Here is a 21151-nt window from a genome sequence, read left to right on the forward strand (position 1 = left end):
CTGATTCCCAAAGAGAATCAACTCTGTCACACACAACATTGCTAAGTATCTGGCAACAACGCTAACACCCTTAGCTGGCATCATATTGCACCATTTGCTATTCGGTGACGAAGGCATCGAATAGCAAATGACCCGCTTTGGACTGTGTCTTGCAAGGCAAGGAAAGGGGTGCATTTGGGCAAGGAGGCCTACAGGAAACCTACCCACACACACCGCTATCTGCTTTTTGGCTCACACCACCCACTGGAACCCAAGCTGGGGCTTCTTAGGACTCTGCAATATCGGGCTGACGCGGTAACAACAAAAAGAGTCTACAGACCCTCTCAGGTGTGCTTTGAAAGCTTGTGGCTAGCCAGACTGGGTCTTGGCTAAACATCCACAAGGTCACGAAAACAAACTGGGGAGAAGCAGAACATTTGGAGAAATATAGTCACCCCCGTAAGCCACTGGAGTGTCAGAAAAACTCCGGAGGATCTTTAACAACAATTGCATCGCTGTGTACTTCAAGTCCAGAAATACACTGGGACGGAAGCTTGTACATCGGCACTATCTGCACTGCCCATTTTGAACATCGCTCTAGCTAGCCAAGCGATTTGACAACAATTGTCACCTTTAGCCACGCCGATCTAGGCACCAATAGCTATGCAGGCTTCCTGCCACCAACAATGGGATCATCTAACTTGAACAGGGCGGTTCTACAATTTTCACACCTCCCCCTGTTCTTGGACAATCAACATCGACACATTCACATGGTGATTGTCTTAAGGTGTGACTAGAAGTGCTGCAGTTATCTTCCTGAGCCAAAGAAGTGGCTCGATCAACTATGTAAACCTCTTCAACAAACGGCTAGTACATTTGCAAGGGTCTCCAGTGAACACTTGTTTGTCTGCTCAGTTGCCGGTCACCTGAAGAGAGCCAAAGGACACGCTTTGTTTTAGCCTTCGGGCCCCACTGAGGTAATGGAGAAAACATGAGCGTCCCTGGGTGGGCTCGAACCACCAACCTTTCGGTTAACAGCCGAACGCGCTAACCGATTGCGCCACAGAGACTGCACGCCGAGGGCCGGCGCACCGGCCGAGGGAGACATGAATAATAAAAACAAAGTTCCTTAAAAGGCTTCCCAATTGCACATTTCTAGAGTGCCTTCTAGAGTGCCTTCTAGTTAAAGGGGGAGAGAGGCAGGGTAAAAGAGGGCATCCTTCGAGCCGGAATCGAACCAGCGACCTAAGGATTACTACGTTGACGCTACAGTCCTCCGCTCTACCAGCTGAGCTATCGAAGGGGCCGCCGGTGGGTCGTAGCCCGTGACTCCTTGCATTCAAAGCCAGCGCTTTGCCCTTTGCGTTAGTCCTTCTGCCTTGAGGGATTGGTCTATGCCGCCTCTGCCTGAAAGGTCAAATGCCTTGGCAGCTGTGATGTGGGAAAGCTCGGCTTCACGTTTTGCACAGCGAGAAAACACAATCGAAGCACCTACCGCGTTTTGTTGGGAGCCCAAAAACCACAGCAGCAACGGTGATGTACCTCCCTGACAGCAAGTAAGCGCAGGAGTGTTTGGAAGCGCATTGCGTCTATCAAAACAAATTGGGCCGAAAGTTAGCAAAAAGTGTTTGGCGTCAGTTGGTAGCAAGAGGCCACACGGGAGGCAGCGTCTTAGCCCGGCTAGCTCAGTCGGTAGAGCATGAGACTCTTAATCTCAGGGTCGTGGGTTCGAGCCCCACGTTGGGCGTATGGCATCGCAACGTTTTGGCCCAGTCAGTGGCATTCATGCGCACTGCACGGCCCCACCTTTACCATATCGACTGGCTTCTCTTCCATTCCCTCTACAAACGGGGAAATGTTTCGAGCTTATCTTTCTAGTGGTCAATTCGTATGGCAGCAAGTTGACCTTGCGCTGGGGCGTGGTTCTTATCAGCGCCACGTGTGACACGAATTGGATAGAGATAGTGGCACAGGCCCCAGACAGCCTTGCGTTGGTGGTATAGTGGTGAGCATAGCTGCCTTCCAAGCAGTTGACCCGGGTTCGATTCCCGGCCAACGCACTTCTATCCCTTTTTGGCCTTGCAAAGCGGCCCTAAGCAAAGACCCAAGTCATCCAGGTCCTTGAAGAAAGCTCCTAAGATATCCTGGCTTAGCGACAACTGTGGAGACTTTCTTCGGCATTCGAAAAGTCTCTGGCCTTATGCTTTAACTCGCTCAGGAGGTCCAGCATTATCCAGGGCCAAGGTTCAGCCATTTTGACTACTGATTCCCAAAGAGAATCAACTCTGTCACACACAACATTGCTAAGTATCTGGCAACAACGCTAACACCCTTAGCTGGCATCATATTGCACCATTTGCTATTCGGTGACGAAGGCATCGAATAGCAAATGACCCGCTTTGGACTGTGTCTTGCAAGGCAAGGAAAGGGGTGCATTTGGGCAAGGAGGCCTACAGGAAACCTACCCACACACACCGCTATCTGCTTTTTGGCTCACACCACCCACTGGAACCCAAGCTGGGGCTTCTTAGGACTCTGCAATATCGGGCTGACGCGGTAACAACAAAAAGAGTCTACAGACCCTCTCAGGTGTGCTTTGAAAGCTTGTGGCTAGCCAGACTGGGTCTTGGCTAAACATCCACAAGGTCACGAAAACAAACTGGGGAGAAGCAGAACATTTGGAGAAATATAGTCACCCCCGTAAGCCACTGGAGTGTCAGAAAAACTCCGGAGGATCTTTAACAACAATTGCATCGCTGTGTACTTCAAGTCCAGAAATACACTGGGACGGAAGCTTGTACATCGGCACTATCTGCACTGCCCATTTTGAACATCGCTCTAGCTAGCCAAGCGATTTGACAACAATTGTCACCTTTAGCCACGCCGATCTAGGCACCAATAGCTATGCAGGCTTCCTGCCACCAACAATGGGATCATCTAACTTGAACAGGGCGGTTCTACAATTTTCACACCTCCCCCTGTTCTTGGACAATCAACATCGACACATTCACATGGTGATTGTCTTAAGGTGTGACTAGAAGTGCTGCAGTTATCTTCCTGAGCCAAAGAAGTGGCTCGATCAACTATGTAAACCTCTTCAACAAACGGCTAGTACATTTGCAAGGGTCTCCAGTGAACGCTTGTTTGTCTGCTCAGTTGCCGGTCACCTGAAGAGAGCCAAAGGACACGCTTTGTTTTAGCCTTCGGGCCCCACTGAGGTAATGGAGAAAACATGAGCGTCCCTGGGTGGGCTCAAACCACCAACCTTTCGGTTAACAGCCGAACGCGCTAACCGATTGCGCCACAGAGACTGCACGCCGAGGGCCGGTGCACCGGCCGAGGGAGACATGAATAATAAAAACAAAGTTCCTTAAAAGGCTTCCCAATTGCACATTTCTAGAGTGCCTTCTAGAGTGCCTTCTAGTTAAAGGGGGAGAGAGGCAGGGTAAAAGAGGGCATCCTTCGAGCCGGAATCGAACCAGCGACCTAAGGATTACTACGTTGACGCTACAGTCCTCCGCTCTACCAGCTGAGCTATCAAAGGGGCCGCCGGTGGGTCGTAGCCCGTGACTCCTTGCATTCAAAGCCAGTGCTTTGCCCTTTGCGTTAGTCCTTCTGCCTTGAGGGATTGGTCTATGCCGCCTCTGCCTGAAAGGTCAAATGCCTTGGCAGCTGTGATGTGGGAAAGCTCGGCTTCACGTTTTGCACAGCGAGAAAACACAATCGAAGCAGCTACCGCGTTTTGTTGGGAGCCCAAAAACCACAGCAGCAACGGTGATGTACCTCCCTGACAGCAAGTAAGCGCAGGAGTGTTTGGAAGCGCATTGCGTCTATCAAAACAAATTGGGCCGAAAGTTAGCAAAAAGTGTTTGGCGTCAGTTGGTAGCAAGAGGCCACACGGGAGGCAGCGTCTTAGCCTGGCTAGCTCAGTCGGTAGAGCATGAGACTCTTAATCTCAGGGTCGTGGGTTCAAGCCCCACGTTGGGCGTATGGCATCACAACGTTTTGGCCCAGTCAGTGGCATTCATGCGCACTGCACGGCCCCACCTTTACCATATCGACTGGCTTCTCTTCCATTCCCTCTACAAACGGGGAAATGTTTCGAGCTTATCTTTCTAGTGGTCAATTCGTATGGCAGCAAGTTGACCTTGCGCTGGGGCGTGGTTCTTATCAGCGCCACGTGTGACACGAATTGGATAGAGATAGTGGCACAGGCCCAGGACAGCCTTGCGTTGGTGGTATAGTGGTGAGCATAGCTGCCTTCCAAGCAGTTGACCCGGGTTCGATTCCCGGCCAACACACTCCTATCCCTTTTTGGCCTTGCAAAGCGGCCCTAAGCAAAGACCCAAGTCATCCAGGTCCTTGAAGAAAGCTCCTAAGATATCCTGGCTTAGCGACAACTGTGGAGACTTTCTTCGGCATTCGAAAAGTCTCTGGCCTTATGCTTTAACTCGCTCAGGAGGTCCAGCATTATCCAGGGCCAAGGTTCAGCCATTTTGACTACTGATTCCCAAAGAGAATCAACTCTGTCACACACAACATTGCTAAGTATCTGGCAACAACGCTAACACCCTTAGCTGGCATCATATTGCACCATTTGCTATTCGGTGACGAAGGCATCGAATAGCAAATGACCCGCTTTGGACTGTGTCTTGCAAGGCAAGGAAAGGGGTGCATTTGGGCAAGGAGGCCTACAGGAAACCTACCCACACACACCGCTATCTGCTTTTTGGCTCACACCACCCACTGGAACCCAAGCTGGGGCTTCTTAGGACTCTGCAATATCGGGCTGACGCGGTAACAACAAAAAGAGTCTACAGACCCTCTCAGGTGTGCTTTGAAAGCTTGTGGCTAGCCAGACTGGGTCTTGGCTAAACATCCACAAGGTCACGAAAACAAACTGGGGAGAAGCAGAACATTTGGAGAAATATAGTCACCCCCGTAAGCCACTGGAGTGTCAGAAAAACTCCGGAGGATCTTTAACAACAATTGCATCGCTGTGTACTTCAAGTCCAGCAATACACTGGGACGGAAGCTTGTACATCGGCACTATCTGCACTGCCCATTTTGAACATCGCTCTAGCTAGCCAAGCGATTTGACAACAATTGTCACCTTTAGCCACGCCGATCTAGGCACCAATAGCTATGCAGGCTTCCTGCCACCAACAATGGGATCATCTAACTTGAACAGGGCGGTTCTACAATTTTCACACCTCCCCCTGTTCTTGGACAATCAACATCGACACATTCACATGGTGATTGTCTTAAGGTGTGACTAGAAGTGCTGCAGTTATCTTCCTGAGCCAAAGAAGTGGCTCGATCAACTATGTAAACCTCTTCAACAAACGGCTAGTACATTTGCAAGGGTCTCCAGTGAACGCTTGTTTGTCTGCTCAGTTGCCGGTCACCTGAAGAGAGCCAAAGGACACGCTTTGTTTTAGCCTTCGGGCCCCACTGAGGTAATGGAGAAAACATGAGCGTCCCTGGGTGGGCTCAAACCACCAACCTTTCGGTTAACAGCCGAATGCGCTAACCGATTGCGCCACAGAGACTGCACGCCGAGGGCCGGCGCACCGGCCGAGGGAGACATGAATAATAAAAACAAAGTTCCTTAAAAGGCTTCCCAATTGCACATTTCTAGAGTGCCTTCTAGAGTGCCTTCTAGTTAAAGGGGGAGAGAGGCAGGGTAAAAGAGGGCATCCTTCGAGCCGGAATCGAACCAGCGACCTAAGGATTACTACGTTGACGCTACAGTCCTCCGCTCTACCAGCTGAGCTATCGAAGGGGCCGCCGGTGGGTCGTAGCCCGTGACTCCTTGCATTCAAAGCCAGCGCTTTGCCCTTTGCGTTAGTCCTTCTGCCTTGAGGGATTGGTCTATGCCGCCTCTGCCTGAAAGGTCAAATGCCTTGGCAGCTGTGATGTGGGAAAGCTCGGCTTCACGTTTTGCACAGCGAGAAAACACAATCGAAGCACCTACCGCGTTTTGTTGGGAGCCCAAAAACCACAGCAGCAATGGTGATGTACCTCCCTGACAGCAAGTAAGCGCAGGAGTGTTTGGAAGCGCATTGCGTCTATCAAAACAAATTGGGCCGAAAGTTAGCAAAAAGTGTTTGGCGTCAGTTGGTAGCAAGAGGCCACACGGGAGGCAGCGTCTTAGCCCGGCTAGCTCAGTCGGTAGAGCATGAGACTCTTAATCTCAGGGTCGTGGGTTCGAGCCCCACGTTGGGCGTATGGCATCGCAACGTTTTGGCCCAGTCAGTGGCATTCATGCGCACTGCACGGCCCCACCTTTACCATATCGACTGGCTTCTCTTCCATTCCCTCTACAAACGGGGAAATGTTTCGAGCTTATCTTTCTAGTGGTCAATTCGTATGGCAGCAAGTTGACCTTGCGCTGGGGCGTGGTTCTTATCAGCGCCACGTGTGACACGAATTGGATAGAGATAGTGGCACAGGCCCAGGACAGCCTTGCGTTGGTGGTATAGTGGTGAGCATAGCTGCCTTCCAAGCAGTTGACCCGGGTTCGATTCCCGGCCAACGCACTCCTATCCCTTTTTGGCCTTGCAAAGCGGCCCTAAGCAAAGACCCAAGTCATCCAGGTCCTTGAAGAAAGCTCCTAAGATATCCTGGCTTAGCGACAACTGTGGAGACTTTCTTCGGCATTCGAAAAGTCTCTGGCCTTATGCTTTAACTCGCTCAGGAGGTCCAGCATTATCCAGGGCCAAGGTTCAGCCATTTTGACTACTGATTCCCAAAGAGAATCAACTCTGTCACACACAACATTGCTAAGTATCTGGCAACAACGCTAACACCCTTAGCTGGCATCATATTGCACCATTTGCTATTCGGTGACGAAGGCATCGAATAGCAAATGACCCGCTTTGGACTGTGTCTTGCAAGGCAAGGAAAGGGGTGCATTTGGGCAAGGAGGCCTACAGGAAACCTACCCACACACACCGCTATCTGCTTTTTGGCTCACACCACCCACTGGAACCCAAGCTGGGGCTTCTTAGGACTCTGCAATATCGGGCTGACGCGGTAACAACAAAAAGAGTCTACAGACCCTCTCAGGTGTGCTTTGAAAGCTTGTGGCTAGCCAGACTGGGTCTTGGCTAAACATCCACAAGGTCACGAAAACAAACTGGGGAGAAGCAGAACATTTGGAGAAATATAGTCACCCCCGTAAGCCACTGGAGTGTCAGAAAAACTCCGGAGGATCTTTAACAACAATTGCATCGCTGTGTACTTCAAGTCCAGCAATACACTGGGACGGAAGCTTGTACATCGGCACTATCTGCACTGCCCATTTTGAACATCGCTCTAGCTAGCCAAGCGATTTGACAACAATTGTCACCTTTAGCCACGCCGATCTAGGCACCAATAGCTATGCAGGCTTCCTGCCACCAACAATGGGATCATCTAACTTGAACAGGGCGGTTCTACAATTTTCACACCTCCCCCTGTTCTTGGACAATCAACATCGACACATTCACATGGTGATTGTCTTAAGGTGTGACTAGAAGTGCTGCAGTTATCTTCCTGAGCCAAAGAAGTGGCTCGATCAACTATGTAAACCTCTTCAACAAACGGCTAGTACATTTGCAAGGGTCTCCAGTGAACGCTTGTTTGTCTGCTCAGTTGCCGGTCACCTGAAGAGAGCCAAAGGACACGCTTTGTTTTAGCCTTCGGGCCCCACTGAGGTAATGGAGAAAACATGAGCGTCCCTGGGTGGGCTCGAACCACCAACCTTTCGGTTAACAGCCGAATGCGCTAACCGATTGCGCCACAGAGACTGCACGCCGAGGGCCGGCGCACCGGCCGAGGGAGACATGAATAATAAAAACAAAGTTCCTTAAAAGGCTTCCCAATTGCACATTTCTAGAGTGCCTTCTAGAGTGCCTTCTAGTTAAAGGGGGAGAGAGGCAGGGTCAAAGAGGGCATCCTTCGAGCCGGAATCGAACCAGCGACCTAAGGATTACTACGTTGACGCTACAGTCCTCCGCTCTACCAGCTGAGCTATCGAAGGGGCCGCCGGTGGGTCGTAGCCCGTGACTCCTTGCATTCAAAGCCAGCGCTTTGCCCTTTGCGTTAGTCCTTCTGCCTTGAGGGATTGGTCTATGCCGCCTCTGCCTGAAAGGTCAAATGCCTTGGCAGCTGTGATGTGGGAAAGCTCGGCTTCACGTTTTGCACAGCGAGAAAACACAATCGAAGCACCTACCGCGTTTTGTTGGGAGCCCAAAAACCACAGCAGCAATGGTGATGTACCTCCCTGACAGCAAGTAAGCGCAGGAGTGTTTGGAAGCGCATTGCGTCTATCAAAACAAATTGGGCCGAAAGTTAGCAAAAAGTGTTTGGCGTCAGTTGGTAGCAAGAGGCCACACGGGAGGCAGCGTCTTAGCCCGGCTAGCTCAGTCGGTAGAGCATGAGACTCTTAATCTCAGGGTCGTGGGTTCAAGCCCCACGTTGGGCGTATGGCATCGCAACGTTTTGGCCCAGTCAGTGGCATTCATGCGCACTGCACGGCCCCACCTTTACCATATCGACTGGCTTCTCTTCCATTCCCTCTACAAACGGGGAAATGTTTCGAGCTTATCTTTCTAGTGGTCAATTCGTATGGCAGCAAGTTGACCTTGCGCTGGGGCGTGGTTCTTATCAGCGCCACGTGTGACACGAATTGGATAGAGATAGTGGCACAGGCCCCGGACAGCCTTGCGTTGGTGGTATAGTGGTGAGCATAGCTGCCTTCCAAGCAGTTGACCCGGGTTTGATTCCCGGCCAACGCACTCCTATCCCTTTTTGGCCTTGCAAAGCGGCCCTAAGCAAAGACCCAAGTCATCCAGGTCCTTGAAGAAAGCTCCTAAGATATCCTGGCTTAGCGACAACTGTGGAGACTTTCTTCGGCATTCGAAAAGTCTCTGGCCTTATGCTTTAACTCGCTCAGGAGGTCCAGCATTATCCAGGGCCAAGGTTCAGCCATTTTGACTACTGATTCCCAAAGAGAATCAACTCTGTCACACACAACATTGCTAAGTATCTGGCAACAACGCTAACACCCTTAGCTGGCATCATATTGCACCATTTGCTATTCGGTGACGAAGGCATCGAATAGCAAATGACCCGCTTTGGACTGTGTCTTGCAAGGCAAGGAAAGGGGTGCATTTGGGCAAGGAGGCCTACAGGAAACCTACCCACACACACCGCTATCTGCTTTTTGGCTCACACCACCCACTGGAACCCAAGCTGGGGCTTCTTAGGACTCTGCAATATCGGGCTGACGCGGTAACAACAAAAAGAGTCTACAGACCCTCTCAGGTGTGCTTTGAAAGCTTGTGGCTAGCCAGACTGGGTCTTGGCTAAACATCCACAAGGTCACGAAAACAAACTGGGGAGAAGCAGAACATTTGGAGAAATATAGTCACCCCCGTAAGCCACTGGAGTGTCAGAAAAACTCCGGAGGATCTTTAACAACAATTGCATCGCTGTGTACTTCAAGTCCAGCAATACACTGGGACGGAAGCTTGTACATCGGCACTATCTGCACTGCCCATTTTGAACATCGCTCTAGCTAGCCAAGCGATTTGACAACAATTGTCACCTTTAGCCACGCCGATCTAGGCACCAATAGCTATGCAGGCTTCCTGCCACCAACAATGGGATCATCTAACTTGAACAGGGCGGTTCTACAATTTTCACACCTCCCCCTGTTCTTGGACAATCAACATCGACACATTCACATGGTGATTGTCTTAAGGTGTGACTAGAAGTGCTGCAGTTATCTTCCTGAGCCAAAGAAGTGGCTCGATCAACTATGTAAACCTCTTCAACAAACGGCTAGTACATTTGCAAGGGTCTCCAGTGAACGCTTGTTTGTCTGCTCAGTTGCCGGTCACCTGAAGAGAGCCAAAGGACACGCTTTGTTTTAGCCTTCGGGCCCCACTGAGGTAATGGAGAAAACATGAGCGTCCCTGGGTGGGCTCGAACCACCAACCTTTCGGTTAACAGCCGAACGCGCTAACCGATTGCGCCACAGAGACTGCACGCCGAGGGCCGGCGCACCGGCCGAGGGAGACATGAATAATAAAAACAAAGTTCCTTAAAAGGCTTCCCAATTGCACATTTCTAGAGTGCCTTCTAGAGTGCCTTCTAGTTAAAGGGGGAGAGAGGCAGGGTAAAAGAGGGCATCCTTCGAGCCGGAATCGAACCAGCGACCTAAGGATTACTACGTTGACGCTACAGTCCTCCGCTCTACCAGCTGAGCTATCGAAGGGGCCGCCGGCGGGTCGTAGCCCGTGACTCCTTGCATTCAAAGCCAGCGCTTTGCCCTTTGCGTTAGTCCTTCTGCCTTGAGGGATTGGTCTATGCCGCCTCTGCCTGAAAGGTCAAATGCCTTGGCAGCTGTGATGTGGGAAAGCTCGGCTTCACGTTTTGCACAGCGAGAAAACACAATCGAAGCACCTACCGCGTTTTGTTGGGAGCCCAAAAACCACAGCAGCAACGGTGATGTACCTCCCTGACAGCAAGTAAGCGCAGGAGTGTTTGGAAGCGCATTGCGTCTATCAAAACAAATTGGGCCGAAAGTTAGCAAAAAGTGTTTGGCGTCAGTTGGTAGCAAGAGGCCACACGGGAGGCAGCGTCTTAGCCCGGCTAGCTCAGTCGGTAGAGCATGAGACTCTTAATCTCAGGGTCGTGGGTTCGAGCCCCACGTTGGGCGTATGGCATCGCAACGTTTTGGCCCAGTCAGTGGCATTCATGCGCACTGCACGGCCCCACCTTTACCATATCGACTGGCTTCTCTTCCATTCCCTCTACAAACGGGGAAATGTTTCGAGCTTATCTTTCTAGTGGTCAATTCGTATGGCAGCAAGTTGACCTTGCGCTGGGGCGTGGTTCTTATCAGCGCCACGTGTGACACGAATTGGATAGAGATAGTGGCACAGGCCCCGGACAGCCTTGCGTTGGTGGTATAGTGGTGAGCATAGCTGCCTTCCAAGCAGTTGACCCGGGTTCGATTCCCGGCCAACGCACTCCTATCCCTTTTTGGCCTTGCAAAGCGGCCCTAAGCAAAGACCCAAGTCATCCAGGTCCTTGAAGAAAGCTCCTAAGATATCCTGGCTTAGCGACAACTGTGGAGACTTTCTTCGGCATTCGAAAAGTCTCTGGCCTTATGCTTTAACTCGCTCAGGAGGTCCAGCATTATCCAGGGCCAAGGTTCAGCCATTTTGACTACTGATTCCCAAAGAGAATCAACTCTGTCACACACAACATTGCTAAGTATCTGGCAACAACGCTAACACCCTTAGCTGGCATCATATTGCACCATTTGCTATTCGGTGACGAAGGCATCGAATAGCAAATGACCCGCTTTGGACTGTGTCTTGCAAGGCAAGGAAAGGGGTGCATTTGGGCAAGGAGGCCTACAGGAAACCTACCCACACACACCGCTATCTGCTTTTTGGCTCACACCACCCACTGGAACCCAAGCTGGGGCTTCTTAGGACTCTGCAATATCGGGCTGACGCGGTAACAACAAAAAGAGTCTACAGACCCTCTCAGGTGTGCTTTGAAAGCTTGTGGCTAGCCAGACTGGGTCTTGGCTAAACATCCACAAGGTCACGAAAACAAACTGGGGAGAAGCAGAACATTTGGAGAAATATAGTCACCCCCGTAAGCCACTGGAGTGTCAGAAAAACTCCGGAGGATCTTTAACAACAATTGCATCGCTGTGTACTTCAAGTCCAGCAATACACTGGGACGGAAGCTTGTACATCGGCACTATCTGCACTGCCCATTTTGAACATCGCTCTAGCTAGCCAAGCGATTTGACAACAATTGTCACCTTTAGCCACGCCGATCTAGGCACCAATAGCTATGCAGGCTTCCTGCCACCAACAATGGGATCATCTAACTTGAACAGGGCGGTTCTACAATTTTCACACCTCCCCCTGTTCTTGGACAATCAACATCGACACATTCACATGGTGATTGTCTTAAGGTGTGACTAGAAGTGCTGCAGTTATCTTCCTGAGCCAAAGAAGTGGCTCGATCAACTATGTAAACCTCTTCAACAAACGGCTAGTACATTTGCAAGGGTCTCCAGTGAACGCTTGTTTGTCTGCTCAGTTGCCGGTCACCTGAAGAGAGCCAAAGGACACGCTTTGTTTTAGCCTTCGGGCCCCACTGAGGTAATGGAGAAAACATGAGCGTCCCTGGGTGGGCTCGAACCACCAACCTTTCGGTTAACAGCCGAACGCGCTAACCGATTGCGCCACAGAGACTGCACGCCGAGGGCCGGCGCACCGGCCGAGGGAGACATGAATAATAAAAACAAAGTTCCTTAAAAGGCTTCCCAATTGCACATTTCTAGAGTGCCTTCTAGTTAAAGGGGGAGAGAGGCAGGGTAAAAGAGGGCATCCTTCGAGCCGGAATGGAACCAGCGACCTAAGGATTACTACGTTGACGCTACAGTCCTCCGCTCTACCAGCTGAGCTATCGAAGGGGCCGCCGGTGGGTCGTAGCCCGTGACTCCTTGCATTCAAAGCCAGCGCTTTGCCCTTTGCGTTAGTCCTTCTGCCTTGAGGGATTGGTCTATGCCGCCTCTGCCTGAAAGGTCAAATGCCTTGGCAGCTGTGATGTGGGAAAGCTCGGCTTCACGTTTTGCACAGCGAGAAAACACAATCGAAGCACCTACCGCGTTTTGTTGGGAGCCCAAAAACCACAGCAGCAACGGTGATGTACCTCCCTGACAGCAAGTAAGCGCAGGAGTGTTTGGAAGCGCATTGCGTCTATCAAAACAAATTGGGCCGAAAGTTAGCAAAAAGTGTTTGGCGTCAGTTGGTAGCAAGAGGCCACACGGGAGGCAGCGTCTTAGCCCGGCTAGCTCAGTCGGTAGAGCATGAGACTCTTAATCTCAGGGTCGTGGGTTCGAGCCCCACGTTGGGCGTATGGCATCGCAACGTTTTGGCCCAGTCAGTGGCATTCATGCGCACTGCACGGCCCCACCTTTACCATATCGACTGGCTTCTCTTCCATTCCCTCTACAAACGGGGAAATGTTTCGAGCTTATCTTTCTAGTGGTCAATTCGTATGGCAGCAAGTTGACCTTGCGCTGGGGCGTGGTTCTTATCAGCGCCACGTGTGACACGAATTGGATAGAGATAGTGGCACAGGCCCCGGACAGCCTTGCGTTGGTGGTATGGTGGTGAGCATAGCTGCCTTCCAAGCAGTTGACCCGGGTTCGATTCCCGGCCAACGCACTCCTATCCCTTTTTGGCCTTGCAAAGCGGCCCTAAGCAAAGACCCAAGTCATCCAGGTCCTTGAAGAAAGCTCCTAAGATATCCTGGCTTAGCGACAACTGTGGAGACTTTCTTCGGCATTCGAAAAGTCTCTGGCCTTATGCTTTAACTCGCTCAGGAGGTCCAGCATTATCCAGGGCCAAGGTTCAGCCATTTTGACTACTGATTCCCAAAGAGAATCAACTCTGTCACACACAACATTGCTAAGTATCTGGCAACAACGCTAACACCCTTAGCTGGCATCATATTGCACCATTTGCTATTCGGTGACGAAGGCATCGAATAGCAAATGACCCGCTTTGGACTGTGTCTTGCAAGGCAAGGAAAGGGGTGCATTTGGGCAAGGAGGCCTACAGGAAACCTACCCACACACACCGCTATCTGCTTTTTGGCTCACACCACCCACTGGAACCCAAGCTGGGGCTTCTTAGGACTCTGCAATATCGGGCTGACGCGGTAACAACAAAAAGAGTCTACAGACCCTCTCAGGTGTGCTTTGAAAGCTTGTGGCTAGCCAGACTGGGTCTTGGCTAAACATCCACAAGGTCACGAAAACAAACTGGGGAGAAGCAGAACATTTGGAGAAATATAGTCACCCCCGTAAGCCACTGGAGTGTCAGAAAAACTCCGGAGGATCTTTAACAACAATTGCATCGCTGTGTACTTCAAGTCCAGCAATACACTGGGACGGAAGCTTGTACATCGGCACTATCTGCACTGCCCATTTTGAACATCGCTCTAGCTAGCCAAGCGATTTGACAACAATTGTCACCTTTAGCCACGCCGATCTAGGCACCAATAGCTATGCAGGCTTCCTGCCACCAACAATGGGATCATCTAACTTGAACAGGGCGGTTCTACAATTTTCACACCTCCCCCTGTTCTTGGACAATCAACATCGACACATTCACATGGTGATTGTCTTAAGGTGTGACTAGAAGTGCTGCAGTTATCTTCCTGAGCCAAAGAAGTGGCTCGATCAACTATGTAAACCTCTTCAACAAACGGCTAGTACATTTGCAAGGGTCTCCAGTGAACGCTTGTTTGTCTGCTCAGTTGCCGGTCACCTGAAGAGAGCCAAAGGACACGCTTTGTTTTAGCCTTCGGGCCCCACTGAGGTAATGGAGAAAACATGAGCGTCCCTGGGTGGGCTCGAACCACCAACCTTTCGGTTAACAGCCGAACGCGCTAACCGATTGTGCCACAGAGACTGCACGCCGAGGGCCGGCGCACCGGCCGAGGGAGACATGAATAATAAAAACAAAGTTCCTTAAAAGGCTTCCCAATTGCACATTTCTAGAGTGCCTTCTAGTTAAAGGGGGAGAGAGGCAGGGTAAAAGAGGGCATCCTTCGAGCCGGAATCGAACCAACGACCTAAGGATTACTACGTTGACGCTACAGTCCTCCGCTCTACCAGCTGAGCTATCGAAGGGGCCGCCGGTGGGTCGTAGCCCGTGACTCCTTGCATTCAAAGCCAGCGCTTTGCCCTTTGCGTTAGTCCTTCTGCCTTGAGGGATTGGTCTATGCCGCCTCTGCCTGAAAGGTCAAATGCCTTGGCAGCTGTGATGTGGGAAAGCTCGGCTTCACGTTTTGCACAGCGAGAAAACACAATCGAAGCACCTACCGCGTTTTGTTGGGAGCCCAAAAACCACAGCAGCAACGGTGATGTACCTCCCTGACAGCAAGTAAGCGCAGGAGTGTTTGGAAGCGCATTGCGTCTATCAAAACAAATTGGGCCGAAAGTTAGCAAAAAGTGTTTGGCGTCAGTTGGTAGCAAGAGGCCACACGGGAGGCAGCGTCTTAGCCCGGCTAGCTCAGTCGGTAGAGCATGAGACTCTTAATCTCAGGGTCGTGGGTTCGAGCCCCACGTTGGGCGTATGGCATCGCAACGTTTTGGCCCAGTCAGTGGCATTCATGCGCACTGCACGGCCCCACCTTTACCATATCGACTGGCTTCTCTTCCATTCCCTCTACAAACGGGGAAATGTTTCGAGCTTATCTTTCTAGTGGTCAATTCGTATGGCAGCAAGTTGACCTTGCGCTGGGGCGTGGTTCTTATCAGCGCCACGTGTGACACGAATTGGATAGAGATAGTGGCACAGGCCCCGGACAGCCTTGCGTTGGTGGTATAGTGGTGAGCATAGCTGCCTTCCAAGCAGTTGACCCGGGTTCGATTCCCGGCCAACGCACACCTATCCCTTTTTGGCCTTGCAAAGCGGCCCTAAGCAAAGACCCAAGTCATCCAGGTCCTTGAAGAAAGCTCCTAAGATATCCTGGCTTAGCGACAACTGTGGAGACTTTCTTCGGCATTCGAAAAGTCTCTGGCCTTATGCTTTAACTCGCTCAGGAGGTCCAGCATTATCCAGGGCCAAGGTTCAGCCATTTTGACTACTGATTCCCAAAGAGAATCAACTCTGTCACACACAACATTGCTAAGTATCTGGCAACAACGCTAACACCCTTAGCTGGCATCATATTGCACCATTTGCTATTCGGTGACGAAGGCATCGAATAGCAAATGACCCGCTTTGGACTGTGTCTTGCAAGGCAAGGAAAGGGGTGCATTTGGGCAAGGAGGCCTACAGGAAACCTACCCACACACACCGCTATCTGCTTTTTGGCTCACACCACCCACTGGAACCCAAGCTGGGGCTTCTTAGGACTCTGCAATATCGGGCTGACGCGGTAACAACAAAAAGAGTCTACAGACCCTCTCAGGTGTGCTTTGAAAGCTTGTGGCTAGCCAGACTGGGTCTTGGCTAAACATCCACAAGGTCACGAAAACAAACTGGGGAGAAGCAGAACATTTGGAGAAATATAGTCACCCCCGTAAGCCACTGGAGTGTCAGAAAAACTCCGGAGGATCTTTAACAACAATTGCATCGCTGTGTACTTCAAGTCCAGCAATACACTGGGACGGAAGCTTGTACATCGGCACTATCTGCACTGCCCATTTTGAACATCGCTCTAGCTAGCCAAGCGATTTGACAACAATTGTCACCTTTAGCCACGCCGATCTAGGCACCAATAGCTATGCAGGCTTCCTGCCACCAACAATGGGATCATCTAACTTGAACAGGGCGGTTCTACAATTTTCACACCTCCCCCTGTTCTTGGACAATCAACATCGACACATTCACATGGTGATTGTCTTAAGGTGTGACTAGAAGTGCTGCAGTTATCTTCCTGAGCCAAAGAAGTGGCTCGATCAACTATGTAAACCTCTTCAACAAACGGCTAGTACATTTGCAAGGGTCTCCAGTGAACGCTTGTTTGTCTGCTCAGTTGCCGGTCACCTGAAGAGAGCCAAAGGACACGCTTTGTTTTAGCCTTCGGGTCCCACTGAGGTAATGGAGAAAACATGAGCGTCCCTGGGTGGGCTCGAACCACCAACCTTTCGGTTAACAGCCGAACACGCTAACCGATTGCGCCACAGAGACTGCACGCCGAGGGCCGGCGCACCGGCCGAGGGAGACATGAATAATAAAAACAAAGTTCCTTAAAAGGCTTCCCAATTGCACATTTCTAGAGTGCCTTCTAGAGTGCCTTCTAGTTAAAGGGGGAGAGAGGCAGGGTAAAAGAGGGCATCCTTCGAGCCGGAATCGAACCAGCGACCTAAGGATTACTACGTTGACGCTACAGTCCTCCGCTCTACCAGCTGAGCTATCGAAGGGGCCGCCGGTGGGTCGTAGCCCGTGACTCCTTGCATTCAAAGCCAGCGCTTTGCCCTTTGCGTTAGTCCTTCTGCCTTGAGGGATTGGTCTATGCCGCCTCTGCCTGAAAGGTCAAATGCCTTGGCAGCTGTGATGTGGGAAAGCTCGGCTTCACGTTTTGCACAGCGAGAAAACACAATCGAAGCACCTACCGCGTTTTGTTGGGAGCCCAAAAACCACAGCAGCAACGGTGATGTACCTCCCTGACAGCAAGTAAGCGCAGGAGTGTTTGGAAGCGCATTGCGTCTATCAAAACAAATTGGGCCGAAAGTTAGCAAAAAGTGTTTGGCGTCAGTTGGTAGCAAGAGGCCACACGGGAGGCAGCGTCTTAGCCCGGCTAGCTCAGTCGGTAGAGCATGAGACTCTTAATCTCAGGGTCGTGGGTTCGAGCCCCACGTTGGGCGTATGGCATCGCAACGTTTTGGCCCAGTCAGTGGCATTCATGCGCACTGCACGGCCCCACCTTTACCATATCGACTGGCTTCTCTTCCATTCCCTCTACAAACGGGGAAATGTTTCGAGCTTATCTTTCTAGTGGTCAATTCGTATGGCAGCAAGTTGACCTTGCGCTGGGGCGTGGTTCTTATCAGCGCCACGTGTGACACGAATTGGATAGAGATAGTGGCACAGGCCCCAGACAGCCTTGCGTTGGTGGTATAGTGGTGAGCATAGCTGCCTTCCAAGCAGTTGACCCGGGTTCGATTCCCGGCCAACGCACTCCTATCCCTTTTTGGCCTTGCAAAGCGGCCCTAAGCAAAGACCCAAGTCATCCAGGTCCTTGAAGAAAGCTCCTAAGATATCCTGGCTTAGCGACAACTGTGGAGACTTTCTTCGGCATTCGAAAAGTCTCTGGCCTTATGCTTTAACTCGCTCAGGAGGTCCAGCATTATCCAGGGCCAAGGTTCAGCCATTTTGACTACTGATTCCCAAAGAGAATCAACTCTGTCACACACAACATTGCTAAGTATCTGGCAACAACGCTAACACCCTTAGCTGGCATCATATTGCACCATTTGCTATTCGGTGACGAAGGCATCGAATAGCAAATGACCCGCTTTGGACTGTGTCTTGCAAGGCAAGGAAAGGGGTGCATTTGGGCAAGGAGGCCTACAGGAAACCTACCCACACACACCGCTATCTGCTTTTTGGCTCACACCACCCACTGGAACCCAAGCTGGGGCTTCTTAGGACTCTGCAATATCGGGCTGACGCGGTAACAACAAAAAGAGTCTACAGACCCTCTCAGGTGTGCTTTGAAAGCTTGTGGCTAGCCAGACTGGGTCTTGGCTAAACATCCACAAGGTCACGAAAACAAACTGGGGAGAAGCAGAACATTTGGAGAAATATAGTCACCCCCGTAAGCCACTGGAGTGTCAGAAAAACTCCGGAGGATCTTTAACAACAATTGCATCGCTGTGTACTTCAAGTCCAGCAATACACTGGGACGGAAGCTTGTACATCGGCACTATCTGCACTGCCCATTTTGAACATCGCTCTAGCTAGCCAAGCGATTTGACAACAATTGTCACCTTTAGCCACGCCGATCTAGGCACCAATAGCTATGCAGGCTTCCTGCCACCAACAATGGGATCATCTAACTTGAACAGGGCGGTTCTACAATTTTCACACCTCCCCCTGTTCTTGGACAATCAACATCGACACATTCACATGGTGATTGTCTTAAGGTGTGACTAGAAGTGCTGCAGTTATCTTCCTGAGCCAAAGAAGTGGCTCGATCAACTATGTAAACCTCTTCAACAAACGGCTAGTACATTTGCAAGGGTCTCCAGTGAACGCTTGTTTGTCTGCTCAGTTGCCGGTCACCTGAAGAGAGCCAAAGGACACGCTTTGTTTTAGCCTTCGGGCCCCACTGAGGTAATGGAGAAAACATGAGCGTCCCTGGGTGGGCTCGAACCACCAACCTTTCGGTTAACAGCCGAACGCGCTAACCGATTGCGCCACAGAGACTGCACGCCGAGGGCCGGCGCACCGGCCGAGGGAGACATGAATAATAAAAACAAAGTTCCTTAAAAGGCTTCCCAATTGCACATTTCTAGAGTGCCTTCTAGAGTGCCTTCTAGTTAAAGGGGGAGAGAGGCAGGGTAAAAGAGGGCATCCTTCGAGCCGGAATAGAACCAGCGACCTAAGGATTACTACGTTGACGCTACAGTCCTCCGCTCTACCAGCTGAGCTATCGAAGGGGCCGCCGGTGGGTCGTAGCCCGTGACTCCTTGCATTCAAAGCCAGCGCTTTGCCCTTTGCGTTAGTCCTTCTGCCTTGAGGGATTGGTCTATGCCGCCTCTGCCTGAAAGGTCAAATGCCTTGGCAGCTGTGATGTGGGAAAGCTCGGCTTCACGTTTTGCACAGCGAGAAAACACAATCGAAGCACCTACCGCGTTTTGTTGGGAGCCCAAAAACCACAGCAGCAACGGTGATGTACCTCCCTGACAGCAAGTAAGCGCAGGAGTGTTTGGAAGCGCATTGCGTCTATCAAAACAAATTGGGCCGAAAGTTAGCAAAAAGTGTTTGGCGTCAGTTGGTAGCAAGAGGCCACACGGGAGGCAGCGTCTTAGCCCGGCTAGCTCAGTCGGTAGAGCATGAGACTCTTAATCTCAGGGTCGTGGGTTCGAGCCCCACGTTGGGCGTATGGCATCGCAACGTTTTGGCCCAGTCAGTGGCATTCATGCGCACTGCACGGCCCCACCTTTACCATATCGACTGGCTTCTCTTCCATTCCCTCTACAAACGGGGAAATGTTTCGAGCTTATCTTTCTAGTGGTCAATTCGTATGGCAGCAAGTTGACCTTGCGCTGGGGCGTGGTTCTTATCAGCGCCACGTGTGACACGAATTGGATAGAGATAGTGGCACAGGCCCCGGACAGCCTTGCGTTGGTGGTATAGTGGTGAGCATAGCTGCCTTCCAAGCAGTTGACCCGGGTTCGATTCCCGGCCAACGCACTCCTATCCCTTTTTGGCCTTGCAAAGCGGCCCTAAGCAAAGACCCAAGTCATCCAGGTCCTTGAAGAAAGCTCCTAAGATATCCTGGCTTAGCGACAACTGTGGAGACTTTCTTCGGCATTCGAAAAGTCTCTGGCCTTATGCTTTAACTCGCTCAGGAGGTCCAGCATTATCCAGGGCCAAGGTTCAGCCATTTTGACTACTGATTCCCAAAGAGAATCAACTCTGTCACACACAACATTGCTAAGTATCTGGCAACAACGCTAACACCCTTAGCTGGCATCATATTGCACCATTTGCTATTCGGTGACGAAGGCATCGAATAGCAAATGACCCGCTTTGGACTGTGTCTTGCAAGGCAAGGAAAGGGGTGCATTTGGGCAAGGAGGCCTACAGGAAACCTACCCACACACACCGCTATCTGCTTTTTGGCTCACACCACCCACTGGAACCCAAGCTGGGGCTTCTTAGGACTCTGCAATATCGGGCTGACGCGGTAACAACAAAAAGAGTCTACAGACCCTCTCAGGTGTGCTTTGAAAGCTTGTGGCTAGCCAGACTGGGTCTTGGCTAAACATCCACAAGGTCACGAAAACAAACTGGGGAGAAGCAGAACATTTGGAGAAATATAGTCACCCCCGTAAGCCACTGGAGTGTCAGAAAAACTCCGGAGGATCTTTAACAACAATTGCATCGCTGTGTACTTCAAGTCCAGCAATACACTGGGACGGAAGCTTGTACATCGGCACTATCTGCACTGCCCATTTTGAACATCGCTCTAGCTAGCCAAGCGATTTGACAACAATTGTCACCTTTAGCCACGCCGATCTAGGCACCAATAGCTATGCAGGCTTCCTGCCACCAACAATGGGATCATCTAACTTGAACAGGGCGGTTCTACAATTTTCACACCTCCCCCTGTTCTTGGACAATCAACATCGACACATTCACATGGTGATTGTCTTAAGGTGTGACTAGAAGTGCTGCAGTTATCTTCCTGAGCCAAAGAAGTGGCTCGATCAACTATGTAAACCTCTTCAACAAACGGCTAGTACATTTGCAAGGGTCTCCAGTGAACGCTTGTTTGTCTGCTCAGTTGCCGGTCACCTGAAGAGAGCCAAAGGACACGCTTTGTTTTAGCCTTCGGGCCCCACTGAGGTAATGGAGAAAACATGAGCGTCCCTGGGTGGGCTCGAACCACCAACCTT

At 51.1% G+C, this 21151-nt stretch overlaps 9 non-coding genes across 9 annotated transcripts; all 9 read right to left on the reverse strand.

Annotated features, from left to right (window-relative positions):
- Nucleotides 1-975: 975 nt before the first annotated feature.
- On the reverse strand, nt 976-1049 carry TRNAN-GUU (transfer RNA asparagine (anticodon GUU)). The gene has a single exon. It is a non-coding gene; the product is annotated as a tRNA-Asn (tRNA).
- Nucleotides 1050-1196: 147 nt separating this feature from the next.
- TRNAY-GUA (transfer RNA tyrosine (anticodon GUA)) lies at nt 1197-1282 on the reverse strand. Its single transcript is given in 2 exon segments — nt 1197-1232; nt 1246-1282. It is a non-coding gene; the product is annotated as a tRNA-Tyr (tRNA).
- Nucleotides 1283-5678: 4396 nt separating this feature from the next.
- TRNAY-GUA (transfer RNA tyrosine (anticodon GUA)) lies at nt 5679-5764 on the reverse strand. The gene is given in 2 exon segments: nt 5679-5714; nt 5728-5764. It is a non-coding gene; the product is annotated as a tRNA-Tyr (tRNA).
- Nucleotides 5765-7919: 2155 nt separating this feature from the next.
- Nucleotides 7920-8005, reverse strand: TRNAY-GUA (transfer RNA tyrosine (anticodon GUA)). The gene is given in 2 exon segments: nt 7920-7955; nt 7969-8005. It is a non-coding gene; the product is annotated as a tRNA-Tyr (tRNA).
- Nucleotides 8006-9939: 1934 nt separating this feature from the next.
- TRNAN-GUU (transfer RNA asparagine (anticodon GUU)) lies at nt 9940-10013 on the reverse strand. The gene has a single exon. It is a non-coding gene; the product is annotated as a tRNA-Asn (tRNA).
- A 147-nt stretch (nt 10014-10160) lies between these two features.
- Nucleotides 10161-10246, reverse strand: TRNAY-GUA (transfer RNA tyrosine (anticodon GUA)). The gene is given in 2 exon segments: nt 10161-10196; nt 10210-10246. It is a non-coding gene; the product is annotated as a tRNA-Tyr (tRNA).
- A 1934-nt stretch (nt 10247-12180) lies between these two features.
- Nucleotides 12181-12254, reverse strand: TRNAN-GUU (transfer RNA asparagine (anticodon GUU)). The gene has a single exon. It is a non-coding gene; the product is annotated as a tRNA-Asn (tRNA).
- A 4605-nt stretch (nt 12255-16859) lies between these two features.
- TRNAY-GUA (transfer RNA tyrosine (anticodon GUA)) lies at nt 16860-16945 on the reverse strand. The gene is given in 2 exon segments: nt 16860-16895; nt 16909-16945. It is a non-coding gene; the product is annotated as a tRNA-Tyr (tRNA).
- A 1934-nt stretch (nt 16946-18879) lies between these two features.
- TRNAN-GUU (transfer RNA asparagine (anticodon GUU)) lies at nt 18880-18953 on the reverse strand. The gene has a single exon. It is a non-coding gene; the product is annotated as a tRNA-Asn (tRNA).
- Between the last annotated feature and the right edge of the window lie 2198 nt (nt 18954-21151).

Source organism: Aquarana catesbeiana, unplaced genomic scaffold (assembly GCF_042186555.1).
Source record: "Aquarana catesbeiana isolate 2022-GZ unplaced genomic scaffold, ASM4218655v1 unanchor86, whole genome shotgun sequence".
In the NCBI taxonomy this organism is placed as follows: Eukaryota; Metazoa; Chordata; class Amphibia; order Anura; family Ranidae; genus Aquarana; species Aquarana catesbeiana.